At 32.2% G+C, this 27,856-nt stretch overlaps 1 protein-coding gene and 1 long non-coding RNA gene across 2 annotated transcripts in view; both read right to left on the reverse strand.

Moving 5' to 3' along the window:
* LOC139524785 (uncharacterized) overlaps positions 1–27,856 on the reverse strand; it is an 85,188-nt gene that overhangs the window by 17,903 nt on the left and 39,429 nt on the right. The window lies entirely within an intron of this gene.
* On the reverse strand, positions 7,335–12,444 carry LOC139524787 (uncharacterized). Its single transcript, XR_011664860.1, has 3 exons — positions 12,334–12,444; positions 8,667–8,690; positions 7,335–7,775 (listed from the first exon to the last, which is right to left on the reverse strand). It is a non-coding gene; the product is annotated as an uncharacterized lncRNA (long non-coding RNA).

Consider the following 27,856-nt stretch of genomic DNA (forward strand, 5'->3'; position numbering starts at 1 on the left):
GAATGGACAACAACTGTTGATGGTTACTCTTGTTTATTTCGTGCACCAGTATAAATAGATGAGTAAATGTGTTGCTTACTCAAACGAACCTTAATTACACTATTTACATTAACATTGATTAGTGGAATGTTTCCTTCGATAGCTCAAAATTATTTTTTTTGCTTTTACTCCAGTCAGCTCAATATAGAAATGTATTTTTATTTGGACTTCATTATCTAATATTTTTAAATATTTTAAATATTATTATAATTTTAATCAATATGAAATAGAATCTCATATATACAATTTCTCAAGTTACCACCAAAACTTTGCGTTATACAACCTCTTACTATATATCTATCTATCAGTATACAGTTTATTCGTTAACCAACAAGGCATTTAAACGGAATAACCGGTATGCATATTTCGATATTTTTAATTTAAATGAAATACTGATCCTCAGATTCATCCCCAAAAAACAATAAAATACTGTCTTATATGAGTTGTCACTGACTCAGACGTACTTATAAATATAATTATTTTCTGTGACTGTATATTACATTAATTTGTAGGATCCTTTACTATAAATAATTTAGCTGATCTGTAACAATAACATCTTCATGCCTTATATATTATGTACTGTAGTACGCCGCTAGATTAAAGCTGACGAGGAAAGGTAACACACGGCCAGCGAAAGCTCTTTGTTTGAGAGCCCAGGTGGTCGTGTGGTCTAGCGGGACGGCTGCAGTGCAGGCGATTTGGTGTCACGATATCACAGTAGCATGGGTTCGAATTCCGGCGAGGGAAGAACAAAAATTTGCGAAAGCAAATTTACAGATCTAACATTGTTGGGTTGATGTTTAGACGATTTGTATATATATATATATACTTATTCTCAAATTTTTTCCTTCAAAAACTTCAAAAACATTTAATAGATATAGGAAGATGTGATGTGAGTGCCAATGAGACAACTCTCCATCCAAATAACAATTTAAAAAAAGTAAACCATTATAGGTCAATGTACGGCCTTCAACACGGAGCATTGGCTCACATCGAACAACAAGCTGTAAAGGGCCCCAAAATTACTAGTGTAAAACCATTCAAACGGGAAAACCAATGATATAATCTATATAAAATAAAAGAACGAGAAACGAGAAACACGTTTAAATTACATAAACAAACGACAACTACTGTACATCAGATTCCTGACTTAGGACAGGTGCAAACATTTGCAGCGGGATTAAACGTTTTAATGGATCCAAACCTTTTCCCTTTTTCTGAAACAATAGCATAACTTCACAACATAGAAAAACACACGGTAAAATATCAATTGGCAGGCGTAACTCAATCTAAAGACGTACATTAATACACTATAAACGAATAAATTTGATCTGCGATATTGTATACTTATCCTAAAATTTTCAAACATAAAATTCGGTCTTACAAGACTGTCTCATGCCCGTAATTCAGTGGCTGTCTTTTGTTGCTGTACCGGGTTATATCATATATATTCTACTTATTGTTATGCTGATTAATCAGGCCGAATGTTTTCTTGTTTGAATTGTGTTACATTTTTGAATTTTATATAATATTTATATTGCTTACTATTTGTGGTATGAGTTTTGCTAATTGTTGAAGGCTGTACAAGGACATATATAAAGCTGTTAAATTCTATGTCATTTGGTCTCTGCCTGAAAGTGATCTCATTGGCAACTTACCAAATTTATTTCTGTTTCAATGATCCTCAAATTTCCAATGAAAATGTACCGATAATAAACTCGTCGTGTCAAATTTTTCCAGTACTGTGTGTGTGTGTTGGGGAGGGAGATGATGATAACTCCTCCTGTTTAACATTTGATTTTCGGTGTCTTTTGCACAGAGGCATTATATTATTTTTCTCTTAAATATTCCAACTTTGTTAACTTAAGCGGGATCAGTAATTTAGCAGAATATGTAAGAAAAATATTATGTTATATCAAAATGCACTAGATTTTATTTGGCAGAGATTAAATCAAAATAACAAAATGTTTTTCGTTCTTTTTTTATATAAATAAGGCCGGTAGTTTTCTCGTTTGAATTGTTTTACATTGTCTTATCTGGGCCTTTTATAGCTGAATATGCGGTATGGGCTTTATTCATTGTTGAAGGCCGTACGGTGACCTATAGTTGTTAATGTCTGTGTCATTTTGGTCTCTTGTGGACAGTTGTCTCATTGGCAATCATACCACATCTTTTTTTTATATGTTGAGGGACAGAACGGAACGTTAGAAAGTTAAGCGATATTAAGTGAAAGAAAAGGGCAAAGAAAGAATGTTTCTGGTTATACTCTTAAAAGATTGTTAGCTCAATCTTTGTGCTGTCGTAAACTATGACTTACGAGAACTTTAAGAGAAGTTTCTTGTTGCTGCCCCCTGCGGCAAAGGTTTCCAGAAACCCCGCTCGTCACACTATTGGGTCAAAGTCCATTGTTAGTCGTTACAATAGATCTAAACAATTTACACTTGTTTCAGAAATAGAAACAATAAAGTATAACAATAGAGATAGGGTGTAATGTTGATGATTGTCTTATTGTCATTTTATTTTGATAACAATAGAATAAATATAGTTCCTGTAAGCTACTCAACAAAATTAATAAAAAACCAAAACAATATAGATAATATAAACAAAGATAAATTTAAAGAAGGCACTAGCTACGAAATTTAAAAAAATATATATTTTTTTTAATTTTTATTGATTAATAAAAAAGAAATGGTGAAATAATAATTCGCTTTTAGCAACTAGTATGGTTTAGCTAAGAGTCATCACTGATGCATATTTATTGTCAAAATCAAACCATGATTTATAATAAATTTGTTTTTTGTTTACTCTTTACATGAAACCCCACTAGTAACCTTTCTTTGGCTATCTTCGTTCAAACCCCGCTCGTCACACCTTTAGGTCAAAGTCCATTGTTATGCGTTACAATAGATCTAAACAATTACAATTGTTCAAAAATAGAAACTATGAAATATAACAATAAAGCTATGATGTAATGTTTATGATTGTCTTATTGTTATTTTATTGTAATAACAATAGAATGAATACTGTTCCTGTAAGCTACTTTACAAAATGACAAAACAATACAGATAAAATAAACAAAGATCAATTTAAAGGAGGCACTAGCTACGAAATTTAAAAAATAAAATATATATTTTTTGGAAGATTAATTAAAGAGAAATGGTGAAATAATAATTCGCTTTCAGTAAAAAGTGTGCTGTCGTAAACTATGACTTACGAGAACTTTAAGAGAAGTTTCTTGTTGCTGCCCCCTGCGGCAAAGGTTTCCAGAAACCCCGCTCGTCACACTATTAGGTCAAAGTCCATTGTTAGTCGTTACAATAGATCTAAACAATTTACACTTGTTTCAGAAATAGAAACAATAAAGTATAACAATAGAGATAGGGTGTAATGTTGATGATTGTCTTATTGTCATTTTATTTTGATAACAATAGAATAAATATAGTTCCTGTAAGCTACTCAACAAAATTAAAAAAAAACAACAATATAGATAATATAAACAAAGATAAATTTAAAGAAGGCACTAGCTACGAAATTTAAAAAATATATTTTTTTTTAATTTTGATTGATTTATGAAATAGAAATGGTGAAATAATAATTCGCTTTTAGCAACTAGTATGGTTTAGCTAAGAGTCATCACTGATGCATTATTCACTTGCAACTAAATATGATACGGTTGATACGTTTTTAAATGACCGACCTGTAACATTGATTATTAAATGAAAAAGAAGGGCTAGCATATTTATTGACAAAATCAAACCATGATTTATAATTAATGTATTTTTTACTCTTTACATGAAACACCACTAGTAACCTTTCTTTGGCTATCTTCGTTTAAACTTTCATAAGTGATTAGATTTTAGTTGCTGGTTTGCATATTCAAGTTAAATCCATGTGCTAATATGGATCAAACGAGCAAGGTTGATTGTTTCGTGCATTGTTATAAAAAAAAATACATCATGCTCCTTGTATGCAGTTGTCAATATGGACGCGTATAAGTTTGTATACGTACGTTTGGGTAGTCCAGTGTTGACGAAACTTGCGTCTGGATATTGAATTATAAACCAGGTACTTTTTGATAGTTATTATTCGTGTGTCTCTCTGTCCTATATGTTCTCCCATTTATCTGTATTGTAATCCGGTCATGTAATGTTGTCATTTTAATGTTATATTTAACATTGCCATAAACATTTTGAACAGCGTTATACTACTGTTGCTTTTATTTATATAAGACGGATGACATTTTGAGTCTAGCATTGGATTTGGTAGAAGAGACTAAAGATATAGGCAATAGTATAACCCAAAGTACTTACCTGAATCAATTTAATGGAGGTTATCATAAATGTATTTTATATAAAATGGTTTTATATACCCTTCTTTCCTTCTCGAAAATAAACTAAAACAAAATCACATATTCGGACATATATACTGATGGATACAGTGGAAATCACTTCTAACCTATCATCAAATCAGTCAGAATCTGTCAGGAAAACTAGTACTATTGTATGACAGTATGTAGAACTGTCATCCTGACACCTTTTATACAGTTCTACTTAGAACAGTTCTAACTAAGAACTGATTCGGTCAGTTATACATAAAACTGATTTTGACAGTTCTACCTACAACTGATCCAGAATAGTTTAAGACGGGTCAGTTCTACAACTAGAACAGTTCTAAGGCTAGAACAGTTCGATTAGAACTGATTCGGTCAGTTCTACGACAAGGATTGATTTCCATATAACAGTTTTTTTTTAACTCTTTATCAGTTCTGCTGACAGTTCTACGACAATAACTGATTTGGATAGTTCTATCTAGAATAATTTTAGACAGACCTAGAATAATTTTAAACAGTTCTACCCTAGAACTGATCCTGATAGTTCTAGTTCTATCTAGAACTGATTTGGTCAGTTCTACCTAGAACATGAATATCAATAATGTGGTCATTTTTATAAATTTTCTGTTTACAAAATTTTGAATTTTTCAAAAAACTAAGGATTTTCTTATCCCAGGCATAGACGCGTGTTTCGTCTACATAAGACTCATCAGTGACGCTCAGATAAAAAAAGTTGTAAAGTCAAACAAGTAAAAAGTTGAAGAGCATTGAGGACCAAAAATTCCAAAACGTTGTGCCAAATACGGCTAAGGTAATCTATTTCTGGGATAAGAAAATCCTTATTTTTCTCAAAATTCAAAGTTTTGTAACAGGAAATTTATAAAAATGACCATATAACTGATATTCATGTCAACACCAAAGTGCTGACTACTGGGCTGGTGATACCCTCGGGCACGAAACGTCCACCAGCAGTGTCATCGACTCAGTGGTGTAAATAGTTATCAAAGGTACCAGGAGTATAATTTAATACACGAGACACGTGTTTAGTCTACACAAGACTCATCAGTAACGCTCAGATCAAAATAGACCCAAAATTCCTAAACGTGTCAAATACGGCTAAGGTAGTCTATTCCTGGGATAAACTACTTCACAAAATGACAAAACAATATAGATAATATAATCAAAGATCAATTAGATTGGGACAATAGCTACGAAATTTATATAAAAATAAGAAATATGATTTTGTTTGGTTCAATCATGAATGAAAGAGAAATAGTGAAAAATTAAAAACCAATTCTTCAGAGAACAATTGAAGGCCTTTCCACCTCGATTAAAAGTATGAAATTTAAAAAAAACAATGTCATAAAATGTCACTTCGTGGGTGATGTAATTTTAGTAAATCAAACTGATATAAAAAAAGATAAGATTTAATTGTTTTATAATGAACCAGAAATAATTCTCAGCAAAGGTCAAAATCTAAAACGTCAAATTGACCTTTGACCTTGACCTCAAGTTTTAGGTCATAGGTCAGTGATCTCAAATCAAAAGACCCTAGGTCAATCACTTGTATGGGTGCGAAGAAATACTAATTTCAAATACAAAAGTGGAAAAAACTCCTATAAGGTTTAACCAAAACGCTTCGACTTAAATGGTCACTAGCTGTCAAATTCATGACCACCGATTTGACTCAAATTCTCATATTTGATTTATAACAATGTAAAACATTAATCCAAACTATCAAAAGTCTAAAATAACTAGCTAACAGAGCATGGGGTAGATAATATATAGGTTCGTGTCATGTGTATTTTACTTCAGACGCCATCTAATTAACTATCGGTTTGACCTCAGATGACCATATACGCGATGTAAAAATATATAAAGATATGAATAGATTAAACCAACACGTGCAATTGGATTTTTATAGGTCTGTTTGATTTGATTTTAAAGATTAAAAAATTGATGTTTCCCATTGCGTTTAGCCGTGTAAGAATGATTTTATAAGCATCGAATTAGTAATCAAATGATTTACCGTAGTTTCACTTTCATTGTTGACATTCTTTTTCTTTAAATAACCAGAACACGTACAATACATGCGTTGACAATCTCTAGCTAGGGGTTAAATTGAAGTTCACATGAGTTACTACCGTTACATTTTCAGCATTTTGAAAGTTTTTCTATTTCAAATCTCTTAAAGTTATGATTTTCAAACATGGAATATTGTATTATTTCTGTACCAAAATATTTAGTACAAATCAAGTACTGTAAAATACAAGTACCTAAATATTACAATAGATTTAAAGTAAAGAAATAGTACTAAATATTAAAAGTAAAGTTCCTGTACTGCATTTGTTTAGTACAGAAATAGTACCTATGCAAAAGTAGCTGTGTAGTCTGGTTCAATTTTGTCAAAATAATCTAAGAAACGTCAATAATAAGTTATTCACTTGCAACTGAATAATTCGACCTCATTGAATCCTTATTCATGTGACCATTAATTCATACCCTAAGCTAGAGATGGATTATCCATGAAATATGCGTGTTTAATTATCAACGGGAAAATGCCAGCATTGAAAGTGAAACAAAGATAAATCATTTGATGGACTGATTCGATCCAAAAACTGAATTTTCATACAGATGAAAACGACGATTAACATATACTTTTAACCTACAACCTGAAATTAAACAAACTTAGAAAAATCCAAATGCACGAGTTCGTTATCAATTTATATCTTTATCAATGTTCATACCAATTATATCACCGTCGGCAGTCTTCGACTCTATTTTTAAATAGATGGCGTCTAAGATTCATACAAAACGAAGAAACATATTATGGAGCCTATGCCTTGTAAATTGTTTATAAAAGACTTATAAAATTTGGATATACGTTTTAGCATACACATATCCAAAAACTCACTAATATAGAGGCATGAACCCCTATGAGGGTTCACGCCAAAAAAGGAATCGATTAATATAACAGTTTTATTAGGATGAGAAAAATTTGTGTCAGCTAACAGTTAAGCTCATATATGGAAAGGCATAAAATGTTTATATGAAGTAAGATAGTCTATCACTGTATGTCTAAGGCATTCGAAAAAGGCTATTTCATCCATGACATCATATAGCTGTCGGAATCACCACAAGGAACATCATATTTCCCATCTATGGAACGACCATCCCGAGAAAGGTTGCCATTGTACGACACAGTGTGTTTACCGTAGTATTGCTTTTCAATCTGTATTGTACCAGTGCAAAAGTTTAATGTACCATTAAAACTGAATTTACCAATCTCGTCTTCCCCTTCGCCTTTTATTTTCTCTCCTTCAAAGTTGAGTGTCATCTCAAAGGCATATCGTTTCTGATTCTGTATATAAAATCCGATCCATTTCCCCGATATTCCATTGTAAGACTGCAAAAAACAAAATCAGGAACATTCGCTTTGATCTCTATTTGAGTCTTAAAATATGCTATATAATATGTTACCTACTTAAACGTTCTCATTTTCCCAAATATTTCCAATTCCCCCAAACGTGTCCACAGAATTATATATCTAACAAACGACTATGAATAAGATTAGTATACAAATGATATATAGCTGAGAGGGTGATAGAGCAGATTGTGACCCCGAGAAAACAAAGCCAAGGTTGGCAATACTTTTTCGAGGGGTACAAAGCTATGTGTTACTCAATTTATTAAACTGAATGTCCTATCATTATTGTCTTATACAGATAATTTTTTTTTTGATTTTAAAAGTATATTCTATGACCTCACGTAAATAACAATGTTACGGGTAATAGAAAAATCATCAGAAAAGAAGCAAGATGTTTTTTTTTATTTATTTTGACAGTCACATGAAAAACTTACTAACTTGGTGTAAATGAAATTCATTGTCATCTTTGGTTGGTATAAACGACAAGATGACATTTAAAAAATTGTCTCCCGCTTAGCCATGGGATAAAGTAAATGATCTCCAGCGTATTAGCCATTCACAGTATGACATTTAAACATGAAGTATAATAATGCACAATGTTGACTGCTGTTCTTTATTTGTTTTACATATTTACCTATCATGGATAGTGTATGAAAATGTTTATACTATTTAATTAAAAACTTAAGGCAAGCACCTCGCTCCAAATGTCATAGTATATACCTAAAAGACTAACTGATAAAAAAGAAATAATTATCTATATGTGTGCAACAACGAAAAATACAAAAAAATAAATTATACGAAATGCATAGTTTATATTTTGATAGTCCTAAACTCTTTGATCTTTATTAATTATCATGCCAAAATACTCACACCCATAATGTTCCAGGTCAATATCTGTAAATATAAACAAATCAATATTTGATTCAAGACAAGACAAAACAAGATTTGATTTAAGTTTCATATCTAACAAATCTACAAATCAATTACAAATTATAAATTCACATATAAAACAGGAGCCACTCTAAAAAGAATAATAATAGACTATATTATAATAATAGACGGTATATTTTGGCATGATATTATATATATATAGATCTGTAAATTTGATTTGAAACCAATTAACAGAACTAACATTGTTGGGCTCATGTTTAGACTAATTATATATACAGAGTGTACACAGCCTGGTATCACCATCACTGCTGGTGATCTGATGGACAAATATGATGTAGAGTTGTCACTGGTTCAGACGTTCCTATAAATATAATTATGTCTGTGACTGTATCTTGCATTAATTTGTAGAATCCTTAACAAAAGATATTTCAGCTGATCTGTAACAAATTCATCTTCATGCCTTATATATCATGTACTGTACTACGGCGCTAAATTAAATCTGATAAGGAAAGGTAACAGTCGGCCACCGAAAGCTTTATTATTGTGAAACCTATGTGGCAGAGTGGTCTAGCGTGTCGGATGAAGTGCAAGGCGATTTGATGTAACGATATCTCAGTAGACACGAGTTTGAATCCCGGCTAGGGAAGAACAAAAACTTTGCCAAAGCAATATATATTGAAGATTAAATTTTGTCAACGCTGTGCACAAGATAGGAAAAAAATAAAGCTAAAAATGCACTAAATATTTAAAAGTCTATTAAAATATCAAATTGTTCATAATGTTCTTCAAAGTATCCTCCATAGTATCCTACCGGTTTCACACAAAACAAGGATTATTTAATTCACACAAAGTAATTAAAAGCAAACGATATCCAAAAAATTAAAGATACAAAAATGTGAACGACCAAGTTGTGAATCTTGTTTATACTTATCAGAAGGAACCGAATTCGTCTTTAAATCCGGAAATATTTTCAAAATCAAGATCAGTTTTATATGTGCATCGGAAAATCTTCAAGCAAGGGTTGTCAAGAAAATGATATTGGACAAACCGGTAACACCATAAGAAAACGTATGACAGTACATAGACTGCAAATTCGAGTCTTGAGCACAAAAAAATCCCGTTTAGCGAACATTTTAATAGATGCGCTCGATCAAATCAACAAAATTTCTTCATTTTTCCATATCATTAGTGCTCAGATAATACAACGGAACCAATGAGAATTAATAAAGAACATGAATTTATTAAGAAATACCATCCGATATTAAATAGTTGAAACGAGAATCTAGAAGGCATTTCTTTTTAATTATGTACTTTCACTTTCGTTTTAAACAGAACCTACGTTATGCTATATTATGACGCGTACGTTCAGGACTAAATAATAATGTCGTTAATAGACGTTACCTCTGACGACGTCGCCAGCAACCATATCCTTGAAAATATGTATAAAAGTGAAACCGAGATGATACTATGGAGGATAAGATGGAGAACATTATGAACATTTTGATATTATAATAGACAAAATGTAAATATTCATATTGAATATAAATATTTGGTGCATTTTCAGCTTTTCCCCCTCTCTCTCTATATATAAGTCTATTAAAAAGACCAACCAGCAAGTTTACTATTTACCGGATCGTCTATAATAGACTATAATTTGCAGATAAGGGGAAAAATATATTAGTCTAAAAATTTGCAGAACGGTACTAATATAAGATGGCATTATACGAAAATGTTGTTATTAAATCGTGTTTACAAATATTTCGGCTTAACAAATAGAGATCGTCAGTGTCAATAGTTTTAAAAATGCTGATGTAGGCGCAAAAAAGTGTAAGTTTTTGTCTATTGATTGTTATCAATAATCTTGAACATCATATTTATATAAACAAAACTCGATCCTCCAATATACGTGACTGTATATTTACATTACAAAAAGATTGAAAAACAAAAGTTTGGTTTTATGATTGATGCCGTTTGGATGATGTAAATTTATTTCCTTTTATCCAAAAGCTTACCCGAACCTGTCCCTGGGCATCACTCCAGTGAATGTTCTGATATATAGGTATACTTATATACCTATATATTCATATTTAAACTATATATTGTTAGGTTTTTGTAGGCCATTTCATATCATCGATTTTTTTGTTTCTCAGAACGTCTCGAAAATGCTCGACATTGATACGGGTAGTTATCAATATCTTTGATAGTGTACCTCTATGGAAAGATTATCACGTGACATTGGTTATTTCAACAAATAATGGTCATTAGTAGATTGGAAAGTAAAAAAAGGAAAGACTGAATTGCTGTAAAAACATTATTATGGGTTAACTTTTTTGTATTTTGGCGGAACATACATTGTATATAGTAATAAGGAGATGTGGTAGGATTGTCAAAGTATCCGTGTTGGGGGCCATACTTTGACCTATAATGGTGCACTTTTTACACTTTGTAAATTGAATTGCGAGTTTTCTTATTGGCAGTCATACCTCATTTCTATAAAAAAAAAAAAGGCTGAAATACCACAATTTTGCAATTGCAGGAGTGAAATTTTCCATTAAAAAATCGTAAGAGTACCACGGAACCTAGTGTCTTGCCTACTTTTGCTGTTAATCGCACGCTCAACAAAAATGAGAATAAAAATCAATAAAAACTCCTCTCAATACTATCTAATGATCATTAACAAGCTTCTGTCCAAGTTTGGTAAAAATCCAGGATAGTTTAAAAAAGTTATTAAAATTTAAAAAAAAAATTTAACCACAGAGTGAATGTAATGTTTCCTGGCAGAAAAACTAAGTTCATTTATAAGTAAAATACGGAAAAATGATTTTTTTATACAAAATTTACTTCAGGATACTATCTTATGATCATTAACAAGCTTCTGTCCAAGTTTGGTAAAAATCCAGGACAGTTTTAGAAAGTTATTAAAATTTCTAAAACTTTAATCACAAAGAGAATATTTGTGGACGCCGCCGCCGCCGCCGACAGAATGTACTCAGTTACTTTAGTACAAGTAATCTTGATGTACAGTTCTAAAGATGCATATCAAATGTACAACTGTAAAGCTGTATATAAACTGTACAGTCGTAAAGCTGTATATGAACTCTACATCTGTAAAGCTGTATATAAACTGTACATCTGTAAAGCTGTATATAAACTGTACATCTGTAAAACTATAATATACAAACTGTATATCTTAAAAGCTGCATATAAACTGCAACTTTGTAAGAATGTACATTAATTTGACATTTGTAATTTGTGTATAAGCTTAACATATAGATTCTATCAAAGCGACTGGATCTTGTGTTATACGATATCTATCCACAGTTTATATACAGTTTTACAGATTAAAAGTGTATATACAGCTTAACATATGTACTGTTTCTATACAGCTTAACATATGTACCGTTTCTATACAGCTTTACATATGTACCGTTTATATACAGCATTACAGATGTACAGAAGGCTCGACAAAAATTCTTTTCTTCAAAAATTTGATTAAACATGATAACTGATATTCAATTTTCATTTCCCGTTTGATACAAAGTTATGTTCGATCTGCTATTATACACCCAATTCTTAAGATAGTTTTTAACAATGCTATAACATAAAAAAGATAATGAAAGTTAAATGAAAGAGAAAATTAACTTACTTGAAGCTATTTCGATGATCAGAATGTTGCAAGTATGATATGATAATTTCTGCTGACAAATTTATACTCTTCCGAATGAAAACGAGTTTGTAGCAAGAAAGAAGGATAATTATCATTGGTTATATTTCGTCACGTGTGTCATTTTCATTTTTGACACGTAAAACATAAACATATCATTCAAATCCAAAAATAAATCAGTCGTAAAACAGGAATTAACTAAGCTTGACCTTTATTTTAATAAATACATGGAAATACTAAAAGTTTGCAATTTACAGCAGTTATTTTTCCCTTTCATGGAGATCATACATGTATTTGACTTTATTAAACAATTTTCTAACGTAAGTAAATAGTGTTAAATTATGCATAGTATTTTGTTTCAATTTCACTTTTATTGAAGATGCGTATCAAAATGAAATCCCGATTTTCTTGATTGACATTCACCAAGAACCTTCAAGCTTGAAAATTAGAGTGTCATGGATTTATAAAACCAGAACATTTGCAGAGCTGTTTATCTTCCTAAGGATATTTATTGAAGCAAATAAATATTTCTTATGTGTTTGAATAACTCGTCTTTTATAGCAATGGTTATGTGCTATTTCAAGGTCATCATGGGTATTAAATAAACTCATCATTGATACCAGGATTGAAATTTTATTAAAGTTAACGTAGTTAAAATTTTATACGTCAGACGCGCGTTTCATCTCCAAAAGACTCATCAGCGACGAATTAGAAAAGTTCAAAAGGCGAAATGAAGTACGAAGATGAATAGCATAACGACCAAAAATTTCAATATGCCAAATACAACTATGGTAATATTCTCCTTTGGCAGAAAATGTCTATTTGTTGTTGTTGTACTATCTCTAACAGTACCATGCCGAACTTCCGATGATAGTTTAAATGCCGAACTTCTACCATTGTTTCTTTCAAAAAAATGATTATTTAGTAATTAGTCACATTTAAACGTTTTTTGTACAAAGGAAACTCACGCAGGTTGTCTTAGGACACACAATGTATATTTTCTCTACATGAATTAAACCATCGTTTAGTCGTATGTAAAACAATAGAATATTTCTTTGATGAAGGTTATTCTGATTTGTTTTTGACGAACTCGTATTTTTCTTCTTTCAAATTTATTTTTATTTTGAAAAATAATTAACCGATTTAAGTTTTTACATTTTCCACCTCATAAGTCAGTCGTTCTGAAATATTTCTTCAAAACTTGATATAGCAAAGTTTAACTTGTTCCTTCTTTTTGATGTTCTTGAACGAAATGTCATTCATAAATATATAGGACATTAAAATCCATTATATGAAATAGTATACTTAACCTATATCATAATAGGCAGTAGTATACTAAGTCTCGTTATATGGAAAATTGAGACTTATATTTGTAAATTTTATGTTCAAGTAATTCAACTTTCAACATTGCATTATGTTTCATGGATAAGCCAACGCAAAGTTATGTTTGCCAACGATTCACTTAAAGTCCACAAAATGTCAATCCAACAACTTCAAAGAACCCAAGTATGTTAATGCATGATCTGTCAAATTCGGTGTTGGTAAATATAGCTGTCACGGAAACCTCTACAACACTGTAGAAGGGAAACTCACTGAAACGGAAACTTCTAGAACATGAAAAACGTTTAAATTACACGTCGTAGATTATAATGATAGTCCGTCGGAAGGGGACGATGAATGACTGACCCGTGTTATGAGAGAGCCATATCTCTTGCACGTTAAAGATACCCTTGTAGATTTCAAAAAGAGCAGGCTAATGCCGCTGCAAGGCAGCACTCGCACCAGCAAAGTGGAAAGGAATTTATATGAGTTGCAAAACTTATTTCCCAATCCACTCAAAATAAATATGCTTCTCATGAACTGAATTATAATGTGCGTATTGTTATGCGTTTACTTTTCTACATTGGCTAGAGGTATAGGCGGAGGGTTGCGATCTCATAAACATGTTTAACCCCGCCGCATTTTTACGCCTGTCCCAAGTCAGGAGCCTCTGGCCTTTTTAATCTTGTATTATTTTTAATTTTTGTTTCATGTGTAAAATGTGGAGTTTAGTATGGCGTTCATTATCACTGAACTAGTATATATATTTTGACGGGGTCAGAGCTGAAAGACGTCTTGGGTGCAGGAATTTCTCGCTGCATTGAAGACATATTGTTGACCTTCTGCTATTGTCTGTTATATGGTCCAGTTGTTGTTTCAATAAAATATTCCCCATTTCCATTCTCAATTTCATTAAACTAAACAAAACCGCTTAAACCCGCCTCAATTGTTTGCTCCTGTCCTAAGTCAGGAATCTGATGTTAAGTAGTTGTCGTTTGTTGATGAGGTTCATAAGTGTTTCTCGTGTCTCCTTTTTGTTTATATAGATTAGACCGTTGGTTTTACACTAGTATTTGTTTTGGAGTCCTTTATAGCTTTCCGTTCAGTGTGAGCCGTGACTCCGCATTGAAGACCATATCTTGACTTTTAATGGTTTAGTTTTATAAATTGTGATTTGGTCGGAGAGTTGTATCATTGACACTCATACCACATCTTCCTATATCTATATAAAAAGAAAACGATAACCGAGACCCGCCTCATTTCCATCCTAGGTATTGTCCCTTGCTTCTCATACGTCTGTTGTGTAGAGCGTTTTCTATCTGCCAGTTATACGTCTTTGTCATCTGGTAATTATCAATTCGGTAAAAATGCAGTCTCTTTTAAAGTTCACCTTTTCCTCTGTATAAATAAACTTATCATAGATACCAAGATTGAAATGTTGTTTTTGCGCCAAACGCGCGTTTCGTCTACCAAAGTATGTTGCAATAACATTGAATATGAAAACATTAGCAACTTGGTGTAATTGAACTTTGATACATCAATTACATCAATTAAAGATATAAGGGATAAGCAATAAGATGACTGCTAAATCTCTAAAAGAAGTGTTCTGACGGACTTTCAAAACAACGAGACCCCCCTAAAAACAACAACAGAAAAAAAAAACAACAGAACAAAACGACAATATTTACTATAAAAAAATTAAATAGAGAAATTGTCATGCTTGTTTTTACTATTATAAAACACGTGTATCGATTTAATAATAAGAACATTCCAAATATACCAGCATCTATAGTTTCAAATACTTTTTTGTTTATGTTAATGACATTGATATAGGAAAAATAATATAAATACTCAACAATACAGAAAGTACGGAAACTTAGATATTGTTACTGGATCTATGATTTTACCTACACTTTACAAGTTTATAACCTCATTGTAGTTTAAGTAGGCAGTTTCCATTTATTAAATCTTATTATATCAAAACTATATCTAACTACACCTTTTGATATATAATAGCTCATCGCATGCACTCATCCGTGTAAAGGTTTGTTATGACCATTCTACGTGGACACAGTACAATTAAAACAGGACTGCTAAAAATACCACACCCAAACAAACATATAAACAATCACAGAATACTAGACTAAGAGGTCCAGACAAAGTTATCAAAGGTACCAGAATTATAATTTAATACGCCAGACGCACGTTTCATCTACATAAGACTTATCAGTGACGCTCAGATCAAAATAGGTATACAGCCAAACAAGCACAAAGTTGAAGAGCAGTGAGGACCCAAAATTCCAAAAAGGTGTGCCAAATACAGCTAAGGTTATCTATTCCTGGAAAATCCATAGTTTTTCGAAAAATTCAAAGTTTTGTAAACAGGAAATTTATGAAAATTACCATATTATTGATATTCACGTCAACACCGAAGTGCTGACTACTGGGCTGGTGATACCTTCGGGGACGAAACGTCCACCAGCAGTGGCATCGACCCAGAATACTTGACTTTGTTAAGCAGTAAAATTGTAGTGGTGTTCATCTAGTTTCACGTTTGCACAAACCTTCCCCTTTGGGATACCAATGTCAATCTAAGATAAAAAGATTCGCCTCGTATTTCGAATTGCAAAGGTTAATATATTTTATTTTTTAAACGTGTTAGGAACAAAGTAAAAGAGTAAAATATGTGCATTTTCTAGCAATCATGTTCTATTTTGGTTTTTGGGAGTTGAAATCATAGTCATTTTTTTCTGCATGTTTTTTGGATTTTGCAGACTTTAAGTCTATATCAAGTCTAGATATTACAGTTGTTATCCATTCGCTTGAGGTGTTCATGCTTTTGATTTTGTAATTTGATTAAAGACTTGCCGTTTTGATTTTTCCTTTGAGCATTTTGTTATTTTACCCTCTGATGAAAAGCCCTACTACCAAACCTTGACACAGACCTACTAAGAATGGGTATAGTAACGATACTGTTGTCAGGTCATGAATTATAATATAATAAATGCGGCATTTTTGCGTATGACCAAAGTCAAGAGCTTTTGGCCTATGTCATTCTTGTATGTTTTGTAATTTGAGTTCATTTATATGTTTTGGATCTTAGTGTGACGTCTAATTTCACTTAACTAGTACTCTTTTTTGTTAAGGGACAAGTTGAAGCCCGAATCAGGATGCCGGATTTTCTAGTCGAGTTGAAAACCATTCGTGGCCTTCGGAAGTTTTCTGCGCTTTGGTCGGGTTTCCATTTTTGTTTAACATTTTCCCAATTTCCATTCTCAATTCTATATAAAAGCATGTCATCTGTCCATTACATGTCCATATAGTTAAGTTACGACATTTTATAATCATTTAAGAATTGTATGATTCTTTTCGTAAATTCATAGGGTTGTAAAAGCGTTGACCAAAGTACATTTTGATTGAAGCGCGGAAGCGCTTCATTCTTAAAATGTTCGCAGCTCAACGAAAACGCATTTGGATTATCAATTGATAAGCTTTGTATCCTAGATGAGGTTTAGAACAGGCACATTACAATGCGGCGATTGCAATTGAGTTCTTAGTTTTCAATCCACAATCTTAAACAAAAAAGCTTATTAAAACATACATAAGAAAACATACAATCAATACCAGTACTGGAAAGGCACATAATTCAATAATAACAGTATAAAAAGCAATAATAAACTAACAATAAAAACAAACAAAACAAAGCTAATCAATCTATGATAATAAAAAGAGAAATCATGAGTACTTCCGTTTATCTATAAAACTATTTTCTTGTTGAATTTGCAGAACTTCAACTATGAATGACACACACATTATTTCTTTCTTATTTTTGAATATTTGATTTTCTGTTTTAACGCCACTTTTAAATTACAAAAAAATGTTGAACTGTTTAAAGACCTAGTGTAGGAAATGGAGAATTATATTGAATACAAAAAAAAACAAAGGTTATTTATTTTCGTAATTAAAACATAACTAGACCTAAAGTTGACTGTAATAAATGATACTTTTTCTATCAAGCATAGGCTGGAGGAAATCAAATTCAAACTCTATGAAATAGATAAAAATGAGTGGGTTGAAAAATTGTTCAATGACAGAAATGAATGTAATGGTAATAAATTACGTATTTATAGGGAGTTTAAAAATGTTATAGAATTAAGTTCTTATGTAGAACTAGATCGCTATAGGCAGGAAACTTAAGACGTGTTTTGTCTAATTTAAGATGTGGTTGTTTACCACTGGCAGTTGAAACGGGTAGATACATAAAAAATTCCTTTAAATAAGCGTACTTAAGATAATTGTGTTGAGAATGAAAAACACTTCTTTTAATAAGAAATCTCGTGATATTTGTTTTTTTTCTCTTAATGATGCTATTCTATCATTTATAGCAAAATCTTTACATCACATGTTTTATTGAAAGAGGTATTGTGTGTAATTATATTTTTAGTGCGTAAGTTTTAATTGTTTTGTAGACGAAACGCGCGTATGGCGTATAAAATTATAATCCTGTTACTTTTGATAACTAATTATAATATGTGTTATTTTTTAAGTGTTTCATATATTGTAATATTTAATTTTTAAATGCATATTATGTAGTTATGTATTCATGGCACAGGAACTTCTTTATCTTCAACAGAAAAGAAAAACAAAATCTGCAGTTATTTCAAAATTATCTGAAACTGGATTGATATTTTTATTGATTAACTGTACACATTTAGGAGGCAGTCTGACAAGCAAATATGTATGAATTTGCAGACATCATCATGTTTCAGATCAGAATCTTTCTCAGATAAAAAAATTATTGGATTGCAATGAATTTCAGAAAACCAGAAATAACTTCATACGTTAAATGTTTAACTTTTGTTATTCCTGCAAAAATGAAAGGTTTATAATTTAGTAATATACCTTTTTTTTATCACTAGAGTTAAAAAAAATGATATTTCATGAATTTTATTTCCATTAGCTTTTTATACCACTCTTCCAACGATGTACCCTGTTGTAAAGAGAAAGATCCATACTAACCGTGCTCAGTCTTTAGTTTTCTATGTTGTTTTATGTGGTGTACTGATGTGTCTGTTTGTCTGTTCTTTTTTAACGTTGGTGTTATCATAAAATTGAGAAAGGAAATGGGGAATGTGCCAAAGAGACAACAACCCGACCATAGAAAAAACAACAGCAGACGGTTACCAACAGGTCTTCAATGTAGCGAGAAATTCCCGCACCCGGAGGCGTCCTTCAGCTGGCCCCTAAACAAATAAATACTAGTTCAGTGATAATGAACGCCATACTAATTTCCAAATTGTACACAAGAGACTGAAATTAAAATAACACAAGACTAACAAAGGCCAGAGGCTCCTGACTTGGGACAGGCGCAAAAAATGCGGCGGGGTTAAACATGTTTCAGTTTATTTATTTTAACTTATGAGTTATACAGTCCTTTTGGTATCTTTTGCACCTTTACCTTAACTACAGTATGGCTCAACTGAAGATAATCACATTATCAATTGTTATTGTCAGTGAATAAAATATTTACCTTATATCTTATCATTCTGCATTTTAATGAACATTTGCAATTAAACTACAGAACCGTAGCTCTCATGGTACTTGTCATATTTGTTTGACAATTTGAGGACCATACGCAATAGCCAAATTACCGAATTGAAGATATATCATACTATCTATAAACAGTGACTTTTATTATAAATCAGTCATGATAATATTGGTCAAATCGATGATCAAAACTGAGACAGCTAATTCCACATTTAAAGAAAACATTGCATACTGATATACAAAATAAGATGTCTTGTGAACAACTGCATAATTTCATTTTATAAACATATTAATCTAATTTTGTAATTTATAATTCAAGGATTTCAAAAAAAAAACTTTATTGTACCATTTCAATATACATCAACAATTGCAATAATGCAACAGTAAATTTTTGAAGGAAACAGCTAAGTTTCAGGAGATAGTTGACCGTTATGGAATAACCGTTTCACAAATGATATCGGATATGTTCCTTACGTCGTAACTACAATCCCCTTCCCTTTCATAAATGTTACCTACCGAATTAGACTATTTACCGGATTTGTAATCACATAAGCAACACGACGGGTGCCACATGTGGAGCAGGATCTGCTTACCCTTCCGGAGCACCTGAGATCACCCCTAGTTTTTGGTGGGGTTCGTGGTGTTTATTCTTTAGTTTTCTATAGTGTGTCATGTGTACTATTGTTTTTCTGTTTGTCTGTTTCATGTTTAGCCATGGCGTTGTCAGTTTGTTTTAGATTTATGAGTTTGACTGTCCCTCTGGTATCTTTCGTCCCTCTTTTGACACAAAAGAGGTTGACGATACAAAGGGGCAATCTAAACTCACAAATATTTGAAAAACAACAATCTACGATTAGACGAATGTCAAACATCTTAACAATCTTTTCTATTACGTAACAATTTCAGCGACAATATCCTATCAAATCCATGACAACAAAAACGGCAAGAACAAGACATATAATTGTAGCTCCTACATATCCAATAGAAACGGCGGAAAAACGATCGTCTGCTGCAGAATATTTGGTACGCACATTCATTGTAGTGTTTGTCTTGTTTATCGCAATAAGTTTCTGCAATATATCTAAATCAGGTTTCAATATCTCCTCTAATTGTGCCAAAGACAAATTTAGATCACGTAAATATCCCCATTTGTTTTGTCCAACTAGAGAGCAAGGACAGTGACATCACAAAGGGTCTGTATCAGTACCAGGCGTAGTCGGATCAATGTTAGCTGGTGTCTCTAGCGTTGTAATTTTTGTATATGCCAAAGGGTCTGTTTTAGTATGAGGCGTATTCAGATCAAAGTTAGCTGATGTCTTTTCTGTTGTAATTTCTGAAATGTAATATATGTATATACATATTCATCAGGACAAGATATTACATAAACATAGATCGAATTTAGTTGCAATTATATAAATTTCATAAAAAAGAAATATTTTTTTCTATATTTTTATTTGAACTCTCAATGATGATTCTGCTCTGCTTAGTGTGACTTGTAGCTTTTATACATACACTCGTTTTCTAAGTCCTTGAATGTAGCAAGCACAATTATTCAACTGAGAAATTGGTCGTAATTGATTCTAAGGATTCTTTTAATATTTACATACATTCGCGCAATACTTTAAGGAAATTCATCAGTTTTGCTTTTTCAAGTATCCGATGATGCATGATTTAAACTGAAGTTAATTATCAAGTAGAAGAATTTATAAAAGATCTTCCAAACTTATTTCCTTGAAAACTTGGAAAAAAACCTGTCATGGTTAAAAACCTAAAACATATTAATCGTAATAAATTCGATTGATGTGTGTTTTAAATAAAGACAACAGTAGTATACTGCTGTTCGAAAGTCATAAATCGATTAAGAGAAAACAAATGCGGGTTGCAAACTCAAACTGAGGGAAACACATAAGCTCCAAGAAAGCAACGAAACAACAAATGTAACATACTGTATTGGGAAACACCACACGTCAAATGAAACCCCATGGCGAAAAAAATATATATACGAGAATACAACAAACTCCACAAAGCACTACAAGAATCTAAAGACAGGACAACACAAGTCCTACCAATCACAGGTGATGAATTTAGCATTCATGTCCAGTGCACAATGTGTACTAAATATTGTCAACATCGCGATATCTATAATGTTAACACGATATCTTGTCAATATCGTTTACATTGTTTGAACCGTAATATATTGTTTACATCGTTGTCATTGTTAACATCGCGATGTATACAATGTTGAAAAGATATCGTGTTTACATTGTTCACATCGCGATGTTCACAATGATAACACAATGTCGAGTCAACATCGTTTACATTGTTTGAACTCCTATATATTATTTACAACGTTGACATCGTTAACATCGTGATGTGTTCATTGTTGAAAAGATATCGTGTTTACATTGGTTACATTGTCATATTAACAATTTTTAAAACATTATTTGTGTCAAGTTAGAGTTATAACATCACAATTTTTTTCATGATTTTGTTCTGCTGTTAAAAGAATGCAAACTGTTTAAATGTAATCTACAGACGTTATTGAACAGTATTAATTAAAAAAAAAACTTACGATGTTGACGATGTAAACGATGTAAGCACAATACTGTAAACATCACGATGTATACGATGTTAACGATGTTAACAGAAAGGTAAAGAGTCTACATACAACATTAACACGATGTTGACACGATCTTGTAAACATTGCGATGTATACAATGTGAAAGATGTAAACAGAAAGATACAGACTGTGAATAAAACATAAACACGATGTTGACACGATATTGTTATCATCACGATGTATACAATGCGAACAATGTAAACAAAAAGGTATAGACTTGGTACTCTTCTTTCAAACGATGTTGACGATGTAAACACAATACTGTAAACATCACGATGCATACGATGTTAACGATGTTAACAGAAATGTAGAGAGTCGATATACAACATAAACACGATGTTGACACGATATTGATAACATTGCAATGTATACAATGTTAACGATGTAAACAAAAAGGTATAGACTCTGAATAAAACATAAACACGATGCTTATTGACACGATATTGTCAACATTACATCACGATTTATACGATGTGAACGATGTACACACAAAGGTAAAGATTAGGTTCACAAAATTTATACGATTTTGACGATGTAAACGATGTAAACACGATATTGTCAACATCACGATGTACACGATGTTAACGATGTAAACAGAAAGGTAGAGAGTCGATATACAACATAAACACGATGTTGAAACGACATCGTCAACATCACGATGTATACGATGTGAACAATGTAAACAGAAAGGTAAAGAGTCTACATACAACATTAACACGATGTTGACACGATCTTGTAAACATTGCGATGTATACAATGTGAAAGATGTAAACAGAAAGGTACAGACTGTGAATAAAACATAAACACGATGTTGACACGATATTGTTATCATCACGATGTATACAATGCGAACAATGTAAACAAAAAGGTATAGACTTGGTACTCTTCTTTCAAACGATGTTGACGATGTAAACACAATACTGTAAACATCACGATGCATACGATGTTAACGATGTTAACAGAAATGTAGAGAGTCGATATACAACATAAACACGATGTTGACACGATATTGATAACATTGCAATGTATACAATGTTAACGATGTAAACAAAAAGGTATAGACTCTGAATAAAACATAAACACGATGCTTATTGACACGATATTGTCAACATTACATCACGATTTATACGATGTGAACGATGTACACACAAAGGTAAAGATTAGGTTCACAAAATTTATACGATTTTGACGATGTAAACGATGTAAACACGATATTGTCAACATCACGATGTACACGATGTTAACGATGTAAACAGAAAGGTAGAGAGTCGATATACAACATAAACACGATGTTGAAACGACATCGTCAACATCACGATGTATACGATGTGAACAATGTAAACAGAAAGGTATAGACTCTTTATACACAACATAAACACGATGTTGACACGATATTATCAACATCATGGTGTATACGATCTGAACGGTATAAACACAAAGGTATAGCACATATAGATAGGATACAATGTAAATACAATAACGACAACATAAAGTTGACATTGCGATGCTGACAATATCGACAAAACATCGTACACTGGACATACTTCGAATTTAGGCATCTGAACAGTTCAACAGTTATCGTTTCACCTAGGACACTCGTCTTTTTATTATTGTTTATTTGCGTTGATAAAAAAATCATAATAGATGATAAGCATCATGCAGGAAGAGGTGGAGTCTCTAGTATAACCCAACGATATTACTTTCAGCTATCGATACAACGTTAAATATCAATCGAATGTGAATGTTTGTAATGAATACACAGTTTAAAAAAAATAAAGGATAGAAAAGTCAATAATATAATTTTGTAAAAAGCGCACAGACAATGCAAAATAGAATTATGCAAAATAATATACAAACAAAAAAAGGAAATCATCACCACCCTGTTTGAAAACAAAATGAATAAAATAACGACGCCACTGAATCTCCTGCAGAGTTCGAAGTTCCCGTTCCCCTATTGGCACCGTTGTATTGATCATATAATGTAAATATTTAGTAACAACTTACATTAAGTGATAGTGGTAAGCGACGAACGGAAGATTGGCGATCGCGTTGAATTTTTCCGTCGGATAATTGCGTACAAAATATAAGATGTTGACATAAAATGGTTTGAAAACACATTTCAGTTATGGTATTATTAATATGTAATTATTTTACTTCTAGGTTTATTTTTTTTATTTTTTTTTGTTTGTCAGTACGCACAAAAGCACCTCAAAAGTTGAGTGGAATAACATTTAAACCTCAATATAGGCTTTTAATAAAGAAATTCTTTATTAACAAATTCTCAGTATTCAGGTGTAGAGGATGATAACATTACTTGTGGAATGATCGATAATTTCATTGTCGTGATGTTCTTAATATGAACATTACCAGTTCTAGTATGTTGTACAATATGGGACGGAGTTCAAGTTCCATATAGTGAACATTATGGTTCATTTACCTTAGTGAGTGTAGAATAAACTATAATTGACTTACATCTAGAAATTGACAATGAGGGTCGGTTGAAAACAAAACTTTACGACAAGAGGACGATTTCAGCTTTCCATTTGTGAACTTTCCATTTCTAAGTAGCAACAATCCAGCAGCACCTGCATACGGGGTATATATCTCCCAATTGATACGATATTCCCGTGCTTGCATTTCCTATCATGATTTTCTTGATAGAGGGTTACTGCTCACAAGGAAGCTATTAAACCAAGAGTTCCAAATGGTGAAGTTGAAATACTCCCTTCGTAAATTTTACGGACGCCATCACGAGTTGGTTGACCGTTATGGAATAACCGTTTCACAAATGATATCGGATATGTTCCTTACGTCGTAACTACAATCCCCTTCCCTTTCATAAATGTGACCTACCGAATTAGACTATTTACCGGATTTGTAATCACATAAGCAACACGACGGGTGCCACATGTGGAGCAGGATCTGCTTACCCTCCCGGAGCACCTGAGATCACCCCTAGTTTTTGGTGGGGTTCGTGTTGTTTATTCTTTAGTGTTCTATGTTGTGTCATGTGTACTATTGTTTTTCTGTTTGTCTTTTTCATTTTTAGCCATGGCGTTGTCAGTTTGTTTTAGATTGATGAGTTTGACTGTCCCTTTGGTATATTTTGTCCCTCTTCTATAACATAATGATCATTTTTGTCGAGCCTTCGACTTTAGTCGAAAAAGCGAGACATAGTGATCCTACATTCCGTCGTCGTCGTCGTCGGCGGCGGCGGCGGCGTCCACAAATATTCACTCTGTGGTTAAAGTTTTTGAAATTTTTATAAAAGAGGGACGAAAGATACCAAAGGGACAGTCAAACTCAAAGTTATAACTTTCCTAAACTATCCTGGATTTCTACGAAATTTAGACAGAAGCTTGTTTATGAGGAATATTTTTATTGATTTGTTTCCTCATGTTTGTTGAGACTGCGAATAATAGTAAAAGTAGGGGAGACACTGGGTTCCGCGGAACCCTTAAAAATGTTTGATAATACTACTGTTGCCTTTATTCCATACTTAACTATAAATTTCTACACGTATTTGTATTGGTTGGTCAAGTACTTTTGACAGTTTTGATTCATAAAGAACACAAGACACAAACAGCCGGAGAATAAAACTTTCAGTTACATAAAGTACTGATAGTTCTGATTGCAATGTCTTTCTTATTTTTGGTAGTTAGTCATAACCATTCTTACATCCAAATTATGATGTCGCGTGATTGAGGAAAGGGAGGCAAAGATGCAGCAAAAAAAAATTTGTACCAGTGTCTGTGCGAAACATTGATGAACCAGGGTTTTATCAAATTAAGTCTCGTCTTTTTTCTGATAAAGGTTCATCTGAAGACACATGGAATCTTAATCCAACATTTTCTACAGAAGAAAATCCCTGTACCAAGTAAGTAATATGACAGTTATTATCCATTATCATTTGCTGTGCATTAGCTTTTAATGTTACCATTTGATTAGCGACTTTTCGTTTTGAATTATCCTCTGAATTCTTATATATTTCTTATATTACTTTTTAAACTTATTCACAAAAGGGTGTTTAACACATGATTATCTGTGTTCGATGAAAACACGACCAAAAAACAACGTAGTCGTATTTTTAATATTTTATAACGGGATTTTTTCACAAAAAGTAAAATAACAAAAATACTGAACTCCGAGGAAACGGAAAGTCCCTTATTAAATGGCAATATTAAATGATAAAATACATCAAACGAATGGACAACAACTGTTATATTCCTTGGTACAAGGGATATATGATTACACGTTCATGTGAATCAACGGGATTTAGCTACTTTAAAATTACATTACCATTCATATAAAATTATATATATATGCACCATACCTTTATGCAAACATTCACATGTAACGTTCAGGTATTTAAAAACACCTGGAAGAGGATCATCGTATAGGGCGTTGGTGGGTTTGAGCAGACATGTATTTTCTCATAAATTGGCGTTTTCTGTGGACTAAAGTACAAGCAAGACACTACATTTATACGTCATATCACAAATATTTCCGACTATATATGGTTTGAGAGAAGTTGCAACTCAATGAAACGGTGTCTTCCTTTTGTAGTACAGAAGTTAATCAGGACAACACTAATTTCGTAGAAAAGAAACCACAATGTAAGGAAGCGTTTCAGATTATCAACATTTCGTGTGTATTCCTGCCTGAATACCATCTCGCTAATATTCGACATGACCTACACAATTTTTTAGTTTCTTTTGTTAGATAAAAAATATTAATTAATTAAAAATTATTTACTCATATGATGTATAAGTCAAATCAATCGATAAAAAAGGTCTCTCTAATCTAACCTTCCCTAGATTCACTTTATTCAGCTGTCATTCGACAAAGGGTAGATTAAAGGTCACTCAATTTTAGGCCCTGTATTATTTTTTTATTATTTATAAATGATATTGTATGTGACATCATGCAACATCAGACTTTTTGCTGACGATACATCATTATATATAGTTGTTGAGGACGAGTATGCTACGGCTGAATAAATGAACTCTGATATAGAAAAAAATCCTTTATGGTGTCAACAATGGCTAGTTAATTTTAATCCAAGAAAAATTGAAACCATAACCATATCTAGAAAAAGAGCAAAACCCCATAATCCACCAATATATATGAGTGATACACTGATACAAGATGATGAAGAACATACACATTTAGGGTTAATTTGTGAAGAAAACGGTTGTTGGGAAAGTCATGTTAACTATATTATTGATAAAGCTACGCCGCGCTTAAATCTTATGAGGAGTTTAAAGTTAAAGTTATCGCGTAATAATCTTCAAATTATATATATATATATTAGTTTCATCAGGCCTATCCTCGAATATGTGGATACTGTGTGGGATAACATACCAATTTATTTATAAGTCAAACTAGAGAGCATTCAAATAGAAGCGGGTCGTATAGTCACAGGTGCTACTTAACTTTTCTCTAAATCTTAACTTTATGATACTGGTTGGGTATCTCTGAGTGAAAGAAGATCCAGACATAAAGTATTTAAATTTCACGAAATGTTTCATGATCAAGCTCCAAGTTATCTTTGTAGTATCGTACCTCAACAACTTTATCAAGTCTATAACTATAATATTAGAGGAGATTTAATGTTCAAAATATGAACTGTAGAACTACCTTTTATCAAAATTCCTTCCTACCATCTGTTATTCGTGAATGGAACAAATTTCCACAAGATGTTAGATGTAATCCATCAAAATTTACAATTAAAAAAAATATTAATCGAGATACTAAGAAAGTCCCTACATATTATAATACTGGTTGTAGAAAAGGCCAAATACGTCACGCCAGACTACTCTGATTGAACTACAGTGGCTTAAATGAACACCTTTTCCAGAAAAAAATCTTGTTTCTCTCCAGCCTCTGTATATATGGGCAATTTCAGAGCAGCGAACACTATCTACTAGAACGTCATAATTATAGAGTCACCAGGACACAAACCATTTCTACACTATACAAACATTATTATCAGGTAGTGAACACATCAGTGATGAG

The sequence above is a fragment of the Mytilus edulis genome, chromosome 5 (assembly GCF_963676685.1).
Source record: "Mytilus edulis chromosome 5, xbMytEdul2.2, whole genome shotgun sequence".
NCBI classification, from domain to species: domain Eukaryota; kingdom Metazoa; phylum Mollusca; class Bivalvia; order Mytilida; family Mytilidae; genus Mytilus; species Mytilus edulis.